General features: G+C 39.2%; 1 protein-coding gene across 18 annotated transcripts in view; it reads right to left on the bottom strand.

Moving 5' to 3' along the window:
- The window catches only part of FRYL (FRY like transcription coactivator), a 353094-nt gene that overhangs the window by 274212 nt on the left and 66356 nt on the right, over nt 1-12526 (bottom strand). The window contains exon 1 of one of the 18 annotated variants that reach the window (XM_039539639.1): nt 4244-4260. The exons of the other annotated variants lie outside the window; for them this stretch is intronic. The gene's annotated coding sequence lies outside the window, so the exon portion shown is untranslated. Of the gene's footprint in view, nt 1-4243; nt 4261-12526 lie in introns of those variants that run through there. 18 annotated transcript variants of the gene reach the window in all.

The raw sequence follows: 12526 nt of genomic DNA, 5'->3' as shown, positions 1-12526 counted from the left end.
TTATGTGCAGCTTCCTAAAATGATTACTGTACAGCTATTGGATAGATAGCTCATTTTCTTTACTATATATTTGTTTATTCACAGATTCACAAGTTAGCCAGCTACATCCATTAGCTTTGGAAATTCATCTGAAGACTTCCACTACAGAAAGGTTAAGGACAGAGGCCTCAATTTAGTATGATACTCAGGCAAATGCATAACTTTCAGCATTTGAGTAGGTCCATTATCTTCAAGAACATGAGCTGTCCCACTGAAGTTGTGCACATATTTAAGAACCCTGTTGAATCAAACCAAGAATCAAGAGGGGGAGGGAAATGCTTCCTCATACAGTGAAAAACATGAAGTAATCAAAACATTTATTCAAGTAGCAAGAGTTGCAATTTTATTTGAGTTGCTGCGTTATACTGAAGATTAGATTTTGTGGACAGGAATATAACACTTCTGGTAAACAGGTGTGTTATTCATTATCATCTTCTGTGCTTCTGGTATTTAGTGTATTAATCATTCTGTCAGAGTACTTTACTCAGAAATAAAAGGAAGGAAACCTAAAGCAAAAGGAATAATGCAGCTGTATTTCCCATAGTGTTTCCTATTAGAATATGTGTATTAGGTGTAAATTAGAGGTATGTTTAGAATACTATTTGGTTTTTTAAATAGCTCTTAAAATCACCAATCAGTAGCACAGAATTAACTAACACACAAATCTCCCAATCATTCTATAGTTTTTTTGTGTGTATTTGGTAAATAAAATCATATGACTGTCCATTTGAGGTTTTGTTTTGTTTTATGGTTGAGATATCTACCAGGCTGTAGGCTATTAAGGTATATTTGTGCCCATCCACAACATTAGAGGCAGTTCATAGACTCCTCAGTACAGGTTTCCCTTGAATCTTGGCTTGATTCAACAAGGTTCTTAAGCATGTGCATGACTTCTGTGGGACAACTCATGTTCTTGAAGATAATGGGTGTACTCACATGCTGAAAGTTATGCATTTGCCTGAGTATCATACTAAATTGAGGCCTCAGTCCTTAACCTTCCTCTGGTGAAAGTCTTCAGATGAATTTCCAAAGCTGATAGTAAATGGCTAACTTGTGAATCTGTGAATAAACAAATATATAGTGAAGAAAATGAGCTATCCATAAAATAACGGTACAGTAATCATTTTAGGAAGCTGTATATAAAAGTAGGAAAGGAAAAGATTACCACCAAAAAGTAAACAAATTATTGGTGGAAGCCTCCAAGATACTATGGGAATATGAAATCCTGGTAGCTGCTTTGCAGCTTTTCTTAAGAAACTCATTCACCTGGCTATACTTGAATAAATATTTTGATTACTTCATGTTTTTCACTGTATGAGGAAGCACTTTTTTGTGCAAACACTCATATACGTATTATATTTTATTTCATCTATAGCCAATGAAAGATTTAAACACTAACTTAATGAAAAAGGCAGCTCTAGCCCAACACAAGCTAGTGCAGTTAATATTAATAAAACTGACATTTTTGCTACAAAAACTATCATACAAAAAGCCAAACAGAAAAATTAAGTTGACTGCACAGCATAAATCATGCATAACTAAGTTAACATAAAGCAAATGAATATGTAACTTTAAGGGTGTGTTACTTAGAGTTTATAGATATCATACATATCTGAGGTTTCTTAGTGCTCTGTGCAGCTAGAAAGAATGCCTGTATTTTGTACAGTAGGATGCCTGTATTTTGTTTACAATTTTAGTAAAGTAAACCAATCTTTTAAATGACAACATCCTGACTACACAGCTGGTTTAACAGAATGTTCCTGATTCAATTTAAAAAGGAGTAATGCCTAAAACTGCTGGCACAGAGACAGCATCCTGAATCTAGGCCATACGAATGTCACTTCATTGTTAACAAAAAAAAGCTCAGCTATAATCAAACCTTAGCCAGCACTGCAACATTTTGCCAGCTAAGCAAGGCCTTAAAACCACAATGACGGAGTTCAGCAGGATTTCTACTATATATTCATCATCAACAAATATTTACAAGTGATGAACTGTGCATATCAGATTTTTAATATACTGAATCCTTCAGAAGAGAAATTAGGAGTTTCCCTAATGTAAACTTTGTATTAAAAAAAACTCATTTGTAAAAATATTAAGAGAAATATTTATCTGAAAACTACATTTTGATATACTATATTGCATATATACGTGTGTGTGTGTGAGAGAGAGAGAGAGGTTTTGTACATATTGCATCACCTAAATGGAATATTTAAAAAAAAAAAAATAACTTGGTTTTCCCATTCAGCTCAAGTCACTGAGCTATCAATATGAATTACAGTACTGTACCTAACACAGAAAGCACTGCAGCCTTCCTTTAAGGTCCGTTCACAGCCGTTATGCACAATAGATGATAGAATGTGACTAGCAAGCACTGAGAACATGCTGAAAAATGTCTACTTTGCACACATTTATATCATAGTGTCAGTTTTCACAAAATCTGGTGAGGAGGACTATTATGATTATTAAAAGCCAACTGAACACTGGAAATTCATGGTTAACCAGAAGATCCTCCAATACTTAGGTACAATGTGGTGAAGAAAAAGAGTCAGTAAGGTGTTTCCCTGTCATGCTTACGTAATGGAGGACATAATGGGGATACTGTAATACTATACAGAATACTTGCTCATATGCCAATTACTTTTATTATATCTGTTTGTCACAACTAATTTTTATAATCTATAATGTACCTTTATTTCCTTTTTTAAAATATTTTACAGCAGTCTTTTTGTGATCAAATCCTAGACTATTTCAGTTTCCAAGCAATATACAGTCATCAAATAATTTTAAGCATTTTTAAACCAATCATTTTTGTATTACACCCTGGGTTTATACTGTGCATGCAAAAAAAGTCCATTTTACATCATGTATTTACAAACTAAAATATAGTTAACTCAAATCAAGAGTACTGACAACTGTGATGATTTCTTTTCAAGGTCTAATTTGGAACATTTTCAGCCCAACTTTTTAAATACAAAATATAAACAAACAGTTTTTGCTTTGCAGCTAAACTAGTATACAGGGTCTAATTTCAAGAGTTTTATTTGATACTTTTGAAAATTTATTGTTAAAAGTTGAAATTTTAGACATGGTTTGTCCATAATATGGACTGCCTTTGATATTAGCACCACTTGTGTCTTGTAAGCTATTCCAAGATATGTTCAATGTCCCCTTATGAGTATTTCTACTGGGTATTTCTAACCTGCTTAATAATGCCTCCAAGACACAGATATACATGATGCACCATAAAGATGATGTAGCATTAGGTCAAAGATCCAAGCAGCAGTGTTCTGAGGATACATCTTGGTGGCCAGAGACTAAACACATTTCAGCATGCCTCAAAACAATCCTTAAATTACCCAAATATTGCTTAAAATGGAGATGTCAGAGTTGACCCTTAAAATCCCCTATGGGCCTTTTTAAACAATTATAGGTACATAAGGAAATTAAGCATACAGTGTATAAAATATTTAGGTGAACATTTTAAAACGCTTCACATTTGTCAATTTAATGTGTTCTGCTATCCTGAACTTATCTGGCTGTGCCTATGGTATTACAGCCTATGTAACACAAGACACAAAAACTCCCTGACTTGAGATCCCTGCATTAACTATGAGAAATTGGAGGTGAGTTCAGGACAGAGTGGCAGTCTTAACAAAGATCATTCTTGTTTTGTTGGCTTCATTCAGACATGAAACCTCCATAAAAATGCAGTTTGGGACATTTAAAGCAAAAACCAATTTGAGATCTAGTTTGCTGAAAATAAAAAAAATTAGTTTCCCGTCTCAAACATAAGCATATTAATGAACAGAAAAAGTTATGCCCACTATAACATTATTCACAATCTGCAGACAGTTTATTTTGCTTCAGAAGAACATTATGTGCTGGCAGAACTATGGAATAGTACTGGTGTCAGATAACTGCAGAGACCAGGATCTATTTGTCATTTCTCTTAGCCAGAAAAGGTAGCAAAGAACTTAGAATGTAACAAATATTATCCAGGAAATTAAATAATGACTCTTCTCCTTACTTGAGAACTGGGAAGCAGATAGTGCAGTTTTCTGGTCACTGAATGTATATACAGTACCAGGTTTTAAAATCACACTGTATTCATCTACTGGTTCATGCAAAAAAATACTATTTTCAACTATTTTAAAATTTTACAAAATCAGCATGCAAAATACTATCAAGATCTTATACTTACTGCTACTGCTCCAGGACTTTAAAAGGGACTTTATGTTAATTTCAAAAAACACAGAATCTTGTAAACTCAACATTATGCCTCAGGCAGCTGCTGCAGCAGCAGCAGCTATGGTTTTGTTGTCAAACTGTTGTCCCTTCTTTGCTCACAGGCAGCAGAGTTTTGGCCCACAGTGTCGCTGTTTCATTGCCATGCAGTCTCTGAGTGACGCACAACTAGAGTAGAAACGCTGCTGAATGCAGATGAACTCTCTGGTATGGAAAAAAGCTTACAAGTTTGTCATAAGAATGCACTGAAGGGCATCTTCACCTTTCTTTATGCAGTAATACATTACTTGCACAGTCTAGAAACAAAATAGTAAACACAGAAGATAGTCTGATCTGTAGCCTTTTGTTAGTCATTTTGTTTTTAGTAAACACAACAGGCTGGAGCTCTGAACTACAGGCTTCAACTTATTCCAATAGCTTTAACTGCTACTAGAATAAATATGGATTAACAACTGGAACAAGATCCTCATGTCTCCTCCTCCTCAAACAGCTGACAGTTGCACTTTAGTCTATACAGGTCCCAGCATTAGAAAAGCTTTTCTCCTTCTAGTCTTCAAAGCAAGCACATTCTTTCCAGAGCTCCATACAGTCCAGTCAATAAACTGTGACTCCTCAGCATTCTTGTGAAGATGCACAGTACAACTTCCCACTTAATCCACTGGAGATAATGCTGGCTAATGGATCGGGAGGATGATGTAATGAATACTGTGGCTCTAAGCCTACATCAGCTCTCTAAAATTGCTCCACTCAACTAAGGTTTCTTCCTGCCTCTTAAACCCAGATGTCTAATATTTCATTTCCTAATTGCAGAGCCCACTCAGGAAAGATAACTGCATTATAATTAAATGATAACTTTAAAATATAAACAGAATCAGATATTCTTACTTTAAGGATACGTGATTCCTTTTGCACACTGCCATAATATTCACACTAGAAATCAAAATGATGCTGAAAAAGAAAGATCCATTTATCTTTAAAACAAAACAAAACAAAAAAAACCTTCACTCCACAGCAGTCATGGAACATTGACAAAATGATAAACTACAGCTCTTTGACATATAAAGGGATTTTTATAACATACGGCTGCCAACTTCAGTAGGAGCACATTTTGTGCTAAAAATATCAACAAGCAATTTAAAAGAAAAAAATTATTCTATTTAGCATAATTATGGAGTATTTCCTTCAAGTACTGCTATTGATGTGTAAGTACAATTTTGCCACTTTTCTCACCCCAAATTTTAAATTTGTAATAATTGACTTGTAACATATATACTAATAAAGAGAATGGAAAAAACTCTGATGTTTAATTCCAGACTTGAAATATTATTTGAGGGAGAGATGAAAAACTAAGGGATATACACAAAATTGTGCTTGAAACATTTGTGATATTAAGGACAAAGAAGAGAGTTTGATTACATGAATGTTTTTGAATATATTACTTTTCCATTAAAGATGTGGAAGAGGCCTTTTTAACAAGATTTCACAAGCACTTGAAAACTATATTCAAAAATAAAACAGAAATTAAAGACAAGATCCCTGCCCTGAGGAGCTTTCAATTAATATTAGAGGGGAGAACTGAGGTAACAAATAGTACCAAAATGGAAGGAAAATAAGGGTTATAGTGATAAAACCATGAAGTCACTCAGTTTAGATATGTGCACATACTGGCAGTTCAAATTAAAAGTTTATTTTTTTAATTTTCTCAACAATTTAAACAAAAACATTACAAGTAAATAAATAGTTTGCCTCGAAACCACTTTGAAATTTCTATTTAAGTTAGTACTTGAGTCATATGGAAATATGGATGGAAGAATTCTTCCATCAACCTAATCATTGCCTCTGGAGAGATTGGATTTACTATAGTGACAGGAAAAAAAAAAACCCTTCATATTGTAGTAAGTGTCTGAACTACAATGGCATAGCTGCAGTGCTGCAGCTGTGCCACCATAGCGTTTGTAGCATAGACACATTTTAAGATTTATTTTTTGAAACAAAATCTGAGATATTTATGGAATTGCACGACTCCAAGAACTGGGGGGCAATAAAGGCAAGTCTACACTACGGTGCTACATTAGTGCAGCTGCACTGCTGTAGCACATCTGGTGAAGACGTGCTATACCAGCAGGAGAGCACGCTCCTGTTGGCACAATTACTCCACCTCCGCAAGTGGCGGAAGCTATGTCGTACAGTACCAGTGTGGACAGCACTTATGTCGATACAACTTGTGTTGCTCAAGGGGTTGTCTTTTTCACACTCCTGAGCGATGCAAGTTACATCGACTTAAGCAGTAGTGTAGATGCACCCTTAGAAAAACAACCAATATCATGCAGCACTATTGTTAACTCCTATATCAGCTTACAGTATTTCAATGACAATACTAACAAAAACAGAATTTCACCTGCTGACACCAACATTGAGTTTGGCCAAATTAGTCTTGGGGTAGTTTCAATTGTTTTCCCCATCATACCCAGAGATTATGTTTCATTATTATTTCTATGTAGTCATAGTCACTAATTACTTTCTTTGGTAGACTTCTTAAGAGGAAATACAGACTTCTGTTAGATGTGACTGATGTATTAGAAAGCCAGTAAGAATTGGACATGTAAGCAATATTTGAAAACTGTATTATGAGCTGCCTATAGTTTTTCTTTATGCTTATATTATTGAAATATTAGAAAGGGACTAGATCAACATATTTAGGTTCAAAATATGCTTGTTTTGAGGAACGTAAAAATTCCTCTTTCGATACTGCATGAAATATATAGATTATGCACATGTATGCATAAGTGGAGGAAGTATGGTCCAAAGGATAAGATGCTAGACCAGGGGTTGGCAACCTTTCGGAAGTGGTGTGCCGAGTCTTCATTTATTCACTCTAATTTTAGGTTTTGCATGCCGGTAATACATTTTAACATTTTTAGAAAGTCTCTCTCTATAAGTCTATAAACTATTGTTGTATGTAAAGTAAACAAAGTTTTTTAAAATGTTTAAGAAGCTTCATTTAAAATTAAATTAAAATGCAGATCTTAACAGTTTAATGCAGTAGTTTTTAACCTGGGGTGCACGTATCCCCTGGGGCAGGGCCGGTGCAAGGATATTTTGCACCCTAGGTGAAACTTCCACCGTGCGCCGTGCCCCCCCGCCCCCACACATCCGTTCATTGAGGGGCAAATCCCAATGAGCCTTTATAGACCCCAGGGGCCAGCCATGCCCAGGGCTGCTCCCCAGACCAGGTTCCCCCATCCCCGCTCCCTGAACTCCCCTGTAGGGTGCACAGCCCCCTCCACGAGCCCTTCCCACCCCACCCAGGTGGCCCCCGCCCTGAGTCCACTCACTGGCTTTGCCGGGCTTGGGCCACTGTAGCAGCTCGGCAGGGAGGAGCCGCCTTCCGGAGGCACCGGAGAGCCAGAGCGTGCCACTTGCGGCAGCAGTGAGCCCCAGCCATGGAGGAGCTGGCACGGTGCAGGGGGGCAGCAGCCCTGCAAAGGCGGTGGCGCCGCTAGCAGGGGACAGCGGCATCCCCCCTGCCCAGGCTGCAGCCTGGTGCCCCTCCAGGGGCTCCTGCAGGCTGCAGTGGATGTATGCGGGCGCCCGCCCCCATGCGCCCGCCCCCATGCACCCACCAGCTCCCCCCTCGCCTAGGGTTACCATTTCAACAATCAAAAAAGAGGAGAGAGCCCTGCCCTAGCCCCGCCCCCATCCACTCCCTCCCACTTCCCACCCCGATTGCACTGGTCAAAACCCCCAATCCCCCTCCCTGCTCCTTGTCCCCTGACTGCCCCTCCTGAGACCCCCTCCACCCTAACTGCCTCCCTAGGACCCTACCCCGTACCTGTCCCCTGACTGCCCCAACCCTTATCCACACCCCCGCCCCCAGACAGATGCCTGTGGACTCCCACGCCCCATCCAACCACTCCCCGCCCCCTGACAGGACCGTCAGAACTCCCAACCCATCCAACTCCCCTGTTCCCTGCCTGCCCCTACTCCTCTCTACGCCCCTGCCTCATGACAGGACCCCCAGAACTCCTGACCCATCCAACTCTCCCCCTGCTCCCTGCCTGCACTCCAAGACTCCCTTACCATGCCCATGCCAGTCAGATGCTGGCTCCACGTGGAGTGCTGAGGCAGCAGGGCGGGAGCTGTGCGAGCGGCAGCAGCAGTTCACACTTCTGGGAGCCGCAGAACCCGAGCGCTGTAAGGGGGGAGCTGGGGGGGCACACCTGCCCAGGCTATGACCTGGTGCCCCCCCTAGGGGGCGCTCCTTCAGCGGATGCATGCAGGCGGCAGTCCCCGTGCACCCCCCAACTCCCGCCTCGCCATGCTCAGGCTCTGCAGCTCCCAGAAGCGTGAGCCGCCGCAGCTGCCCCTCCCGCAGCAGGCTCAGGGCCCCGCGCCCTGGCAGCTCACACTCCTGGGGACTGCAGAACCCAAACGTAGTGAGGGGGGAGACAGGGGGCGCGCCTGCCGCCGGTCTGGGGTCCCGGCCGCTGGCCTCCTGACGCCTGGGGTTCTGTTCACTCAGCCGACTGCGTGCTGAGCGGGACCGGCGGCCGGGACCCTGGCTGGCAGCCGCGTGCCAGGAAAAATCGACTCGCGTGCCGAAGGTGGCACGCATGCCGTAGGTTGCCGACCCCTGATATGAATCAGAAAACTTTGGATTCTTTTCACAGCTCTGTCATGGACCTGTTATGTGACCTTTGCCAAGTGTCCTAACATCTCTGTGCCTTGGACCCCCAGTTAACAGATGCATAAAATGATACTTGTCTTCCTTTGAAGATATATGGATGAAGAAATCTATATAGACAATTAATCTGCTATTACATCTACATTTTAGAATTCGCATTAATTGGGGGGGGACAATCTAATGGTTTGAATTAAAGTTTAAATGTGTCAATATGTTAATATTTATCAAGTTACAGGTTTTGCACGTGTAACTAACATGCTTTATACTGCAGCATTTGATTTTTAAGTCCAATGGATTTTAGTTTGAATACTCAGTTTCTCTATACATGTACAGAGAGCAGAGCAGAGCAGCGCAACTCAGTTCAAAAGACCCAGAAACATCCAGAAGTAATGTGTGCAGATACCAGATATGTTCAGTAGTTGTTTCTGAAACTGTAGAGGAAGTTTTTATTAAGGGCAAGAAGTCTTGCAATTTCCATGCATTCATCATCTGAAAGCTATGCCATATTAGAGTTCAGGGGAATGAAGATAATAAATATAGGCACTGACAACCCTGTAAGACTCAAGTGGCTGATCGACCAGAACCAAGAGATGTGTCTGCTGCCAGGGCTGGGTCCCAATTCCTATACCACTCTGGATACAGAGAAGTGTTACCAAGGAAGCCCTCCATAAGGATAATGTTTAGACCACTGCAGTGTGTTTTATGGATCAAGAGGGAGACCATTTGAGTCGCTCCCTAGAGGTTACAGAGCTTGTGGAACTTACATATAGCTATTAACTAACTGCTTTGAATTGGTATTTTGTCTCAGTGAGAGAGAGAGACAGCATGCGCACAGGGCAAAGCTCAGTAAGGTGAGGGTTTGTACACCCTTATTGACTGAGCCAGATTTATGCAGAAAAGATAGCACCAGATAGAGAGACAGCCTTATACAAATCCAGGGAAGGGATATTTTATATGCTGATAGCACTGTAAGTTAATATTATTTTGTTCAAACTGTGAAGCTGATCCCAATGCCTGTACTACTTTGGAACCAGTGAGAAGACCAATCAGCTATTATCCCAAGCAATGTTGCTAACTCTAAGGATCCCAAGACTTTTTTTTGTTGAAAAGGCTCTGAAGTTTTGGGAAAGAACTCAGATGCTTCCATACTTTTCAAGCTCTGAAGAATCCAGATAATATACTACATATTATAGCCATGCTATAGAAACTGAGAAATCATGTTGGAAAGAAGATCAGGAGGTAAATGTGTTTAGAAGTATAGAAGTGTAAATGTTATGTCGAAACTCTCAATTTAAACTAAGGGTATATCTATACTACCCGCCGCATCAGCAGGTAGTGTTCAATGTACCGGGGATCAATTTATCGCATCTCGTCTGGACGCGATAAATCAATCCACGAATTGATGCCCATACTCCACCTCGGCAGGAGGAGTAAGCGGAGTCAATGGGGGAGCCGCAGCAGTCAACTCACCACCGTGAGGACAGCCAGGTAAGTCAAACTAAGATTCTTCAGCTACGCTATTCACGTAGTTCAAGTTGTGTATCTTAGTTTGAAACCGCCACACACACACACACACACACACCCCACTAGTGTAGCCCAGGCCTAAGTAGGGAAGTCTGTATGAGGACCAGTGGACTTACTACCTAAAAGTATTTTTTCAGTTATTCATAAGTATTCCAAGTACTACTTACAGTGTTTGTGTGTGTGTTAAATATTTGTTTATTAAGAGATTATGTACTACTCTTTGGAGCTGACTAAGAACTGCTCTTCAATCTCATGGCTATTGTATATAAAATCCTTGAATGTGGGAGTTAATTCTGTGTAATGCTCACTGAAAGTTCTGAAAAGACAGAACTCTGGCATGTGCTTTAGCAAAGTGTGATAAAATTATACACAATACTGCTTCAGCATCCCTCCCTACCTGTTACACAGGTACTTCGAGCCAAACTTTTAAAGATGTCAATAGGCACCTAATGGGATTTTCAAGAGTGCCCAGGCTCCTTACTCGGACAGCAACTGGTGTTAGATGCCTAGGTACATTCATGAATCCCATTAGGCAACTGTCTGTATTACTGGATACTTGCCATGTTATTTACATTTTGAAGACTACTTCTAAATATAAACAGTATCCACTGTATCATTCTTATATTTAAAATTTCTAGCAAGTATGTAGATAGAACAGGTCCAATAGTTATGGACAAGAGAATCATCTTTAAAAAAGTCTTTATTTTATGTTTTCATTGATATATTGCTGAAAGTTTGTTTTTAAATCATTTTACTTCTGTTGAACTACATTTTACTATTTTATCTCATCATTCATGCATTTTACCTATTTTCCCTCCAAAACCAGGTTTGTATGTGTGGTGGGTGAGAGAGAGAGAGAGAGACTAACTGTCTCCCGCTCTATCCCCGTTCTCAAAAAGTACCATGATATTCATCATTCTGAATTTCTTATCCCACCATAAAAATAATTTTAACTAAATCCCAGCATAAACACTGCATACAAATCACGACTAAAACCATTCTGATAAACTACATAAAATACCCAAGTCACACTGTTCCAAAAAACTCCTTAGCTATATTCACCTTCAAGATGATAGATTCTTTTACTGAACTTGCATTTCAGTAACAATGACATCTAACATAAAATATACCATTTATGATGTTTAATTATGGCTATGAATTTTCCATGAAGTGTTGGAGAAGCTATATTGTAAATATACAGATTTTATCTTTTACATGGTTAAACTTCTTTAAGATCATTAAAGTAGCAGCTGTTAATTCCTGTTAACCATTAGTTATCAGAATACCTACCTCGTACATAACACTCAAAGTTAAAATTATTTTGATCAAACTGTGAAGTGATGCAAAACAAAAAAAAATGGATAATTTAGTTTTAGGTAAATGCAATTTCTAGTGACTTTTTTTTTTACTGACTCCTTTGAAATAGCTACTAACATTCTTTTTCTGGGAATAAACAATCTGACACTGAAATAAGTTCACTGTGTACAATCCAGGTGCATCTTAACAGCAATCATAGCCCAAGACTTATGTTGATTTACAAACATTAAAAATTCTAAGACTAAAGAAAAAAATTGAAAGAACCACCTGATTCAAATGGAAGAACAGGTTACTGTTAGTGAAAAGAATGTGGAATAATATTAGTAAGTACCTACCACAAATCTGCACACACAGCCTTTTCTGGAAGGCCTAAAAGTTCTCAGCTTTCCAAACAAACAAGCAGCATCTCAAAAACAAGTTCTCCATAACAAACATGTGAAACTTAACACTCCTAATGTCCTGGGGCCTATGCAACCTCAACTTACACAAAAATGTAAACAAAAAATTTCATGACAAAACTTGTTTCTCTTCATACATTAAGTATTATCAAAACAGGATGAGGTCAATCTTTCTCCACTGGTTTTATCATCCTACTTCTTGTGGTTCTGTGTTGCAAAAAAAAAAAAAAAAAACACAAAAATTACTAAAAACAGTAATGGGGTAATTTAGAACACTCAGTGTTAAATCCATTGGGAAAATAAAAGTACTAAACAT

The sequence above is a fragment of the Mauremys reevesii genome, linkage group 5 (genome assembly GCF_016161935.1).
Source record: "Mauremys reevesii isolate NIE-2019 linkage group 5, ASM1616193v1, whole genome shotgun sequence".
Lineage (NCBI taxonomy): Eukaryota > Metazoa > Chordata > Testudines > Geoemydidae > Mauremys > Mauremys reevesii.
The sequence above is the reverse complement of the archived record's forward strand: the minus strand, read 5'-3'. Positions and strand labels throughout refer to the sequence as shown.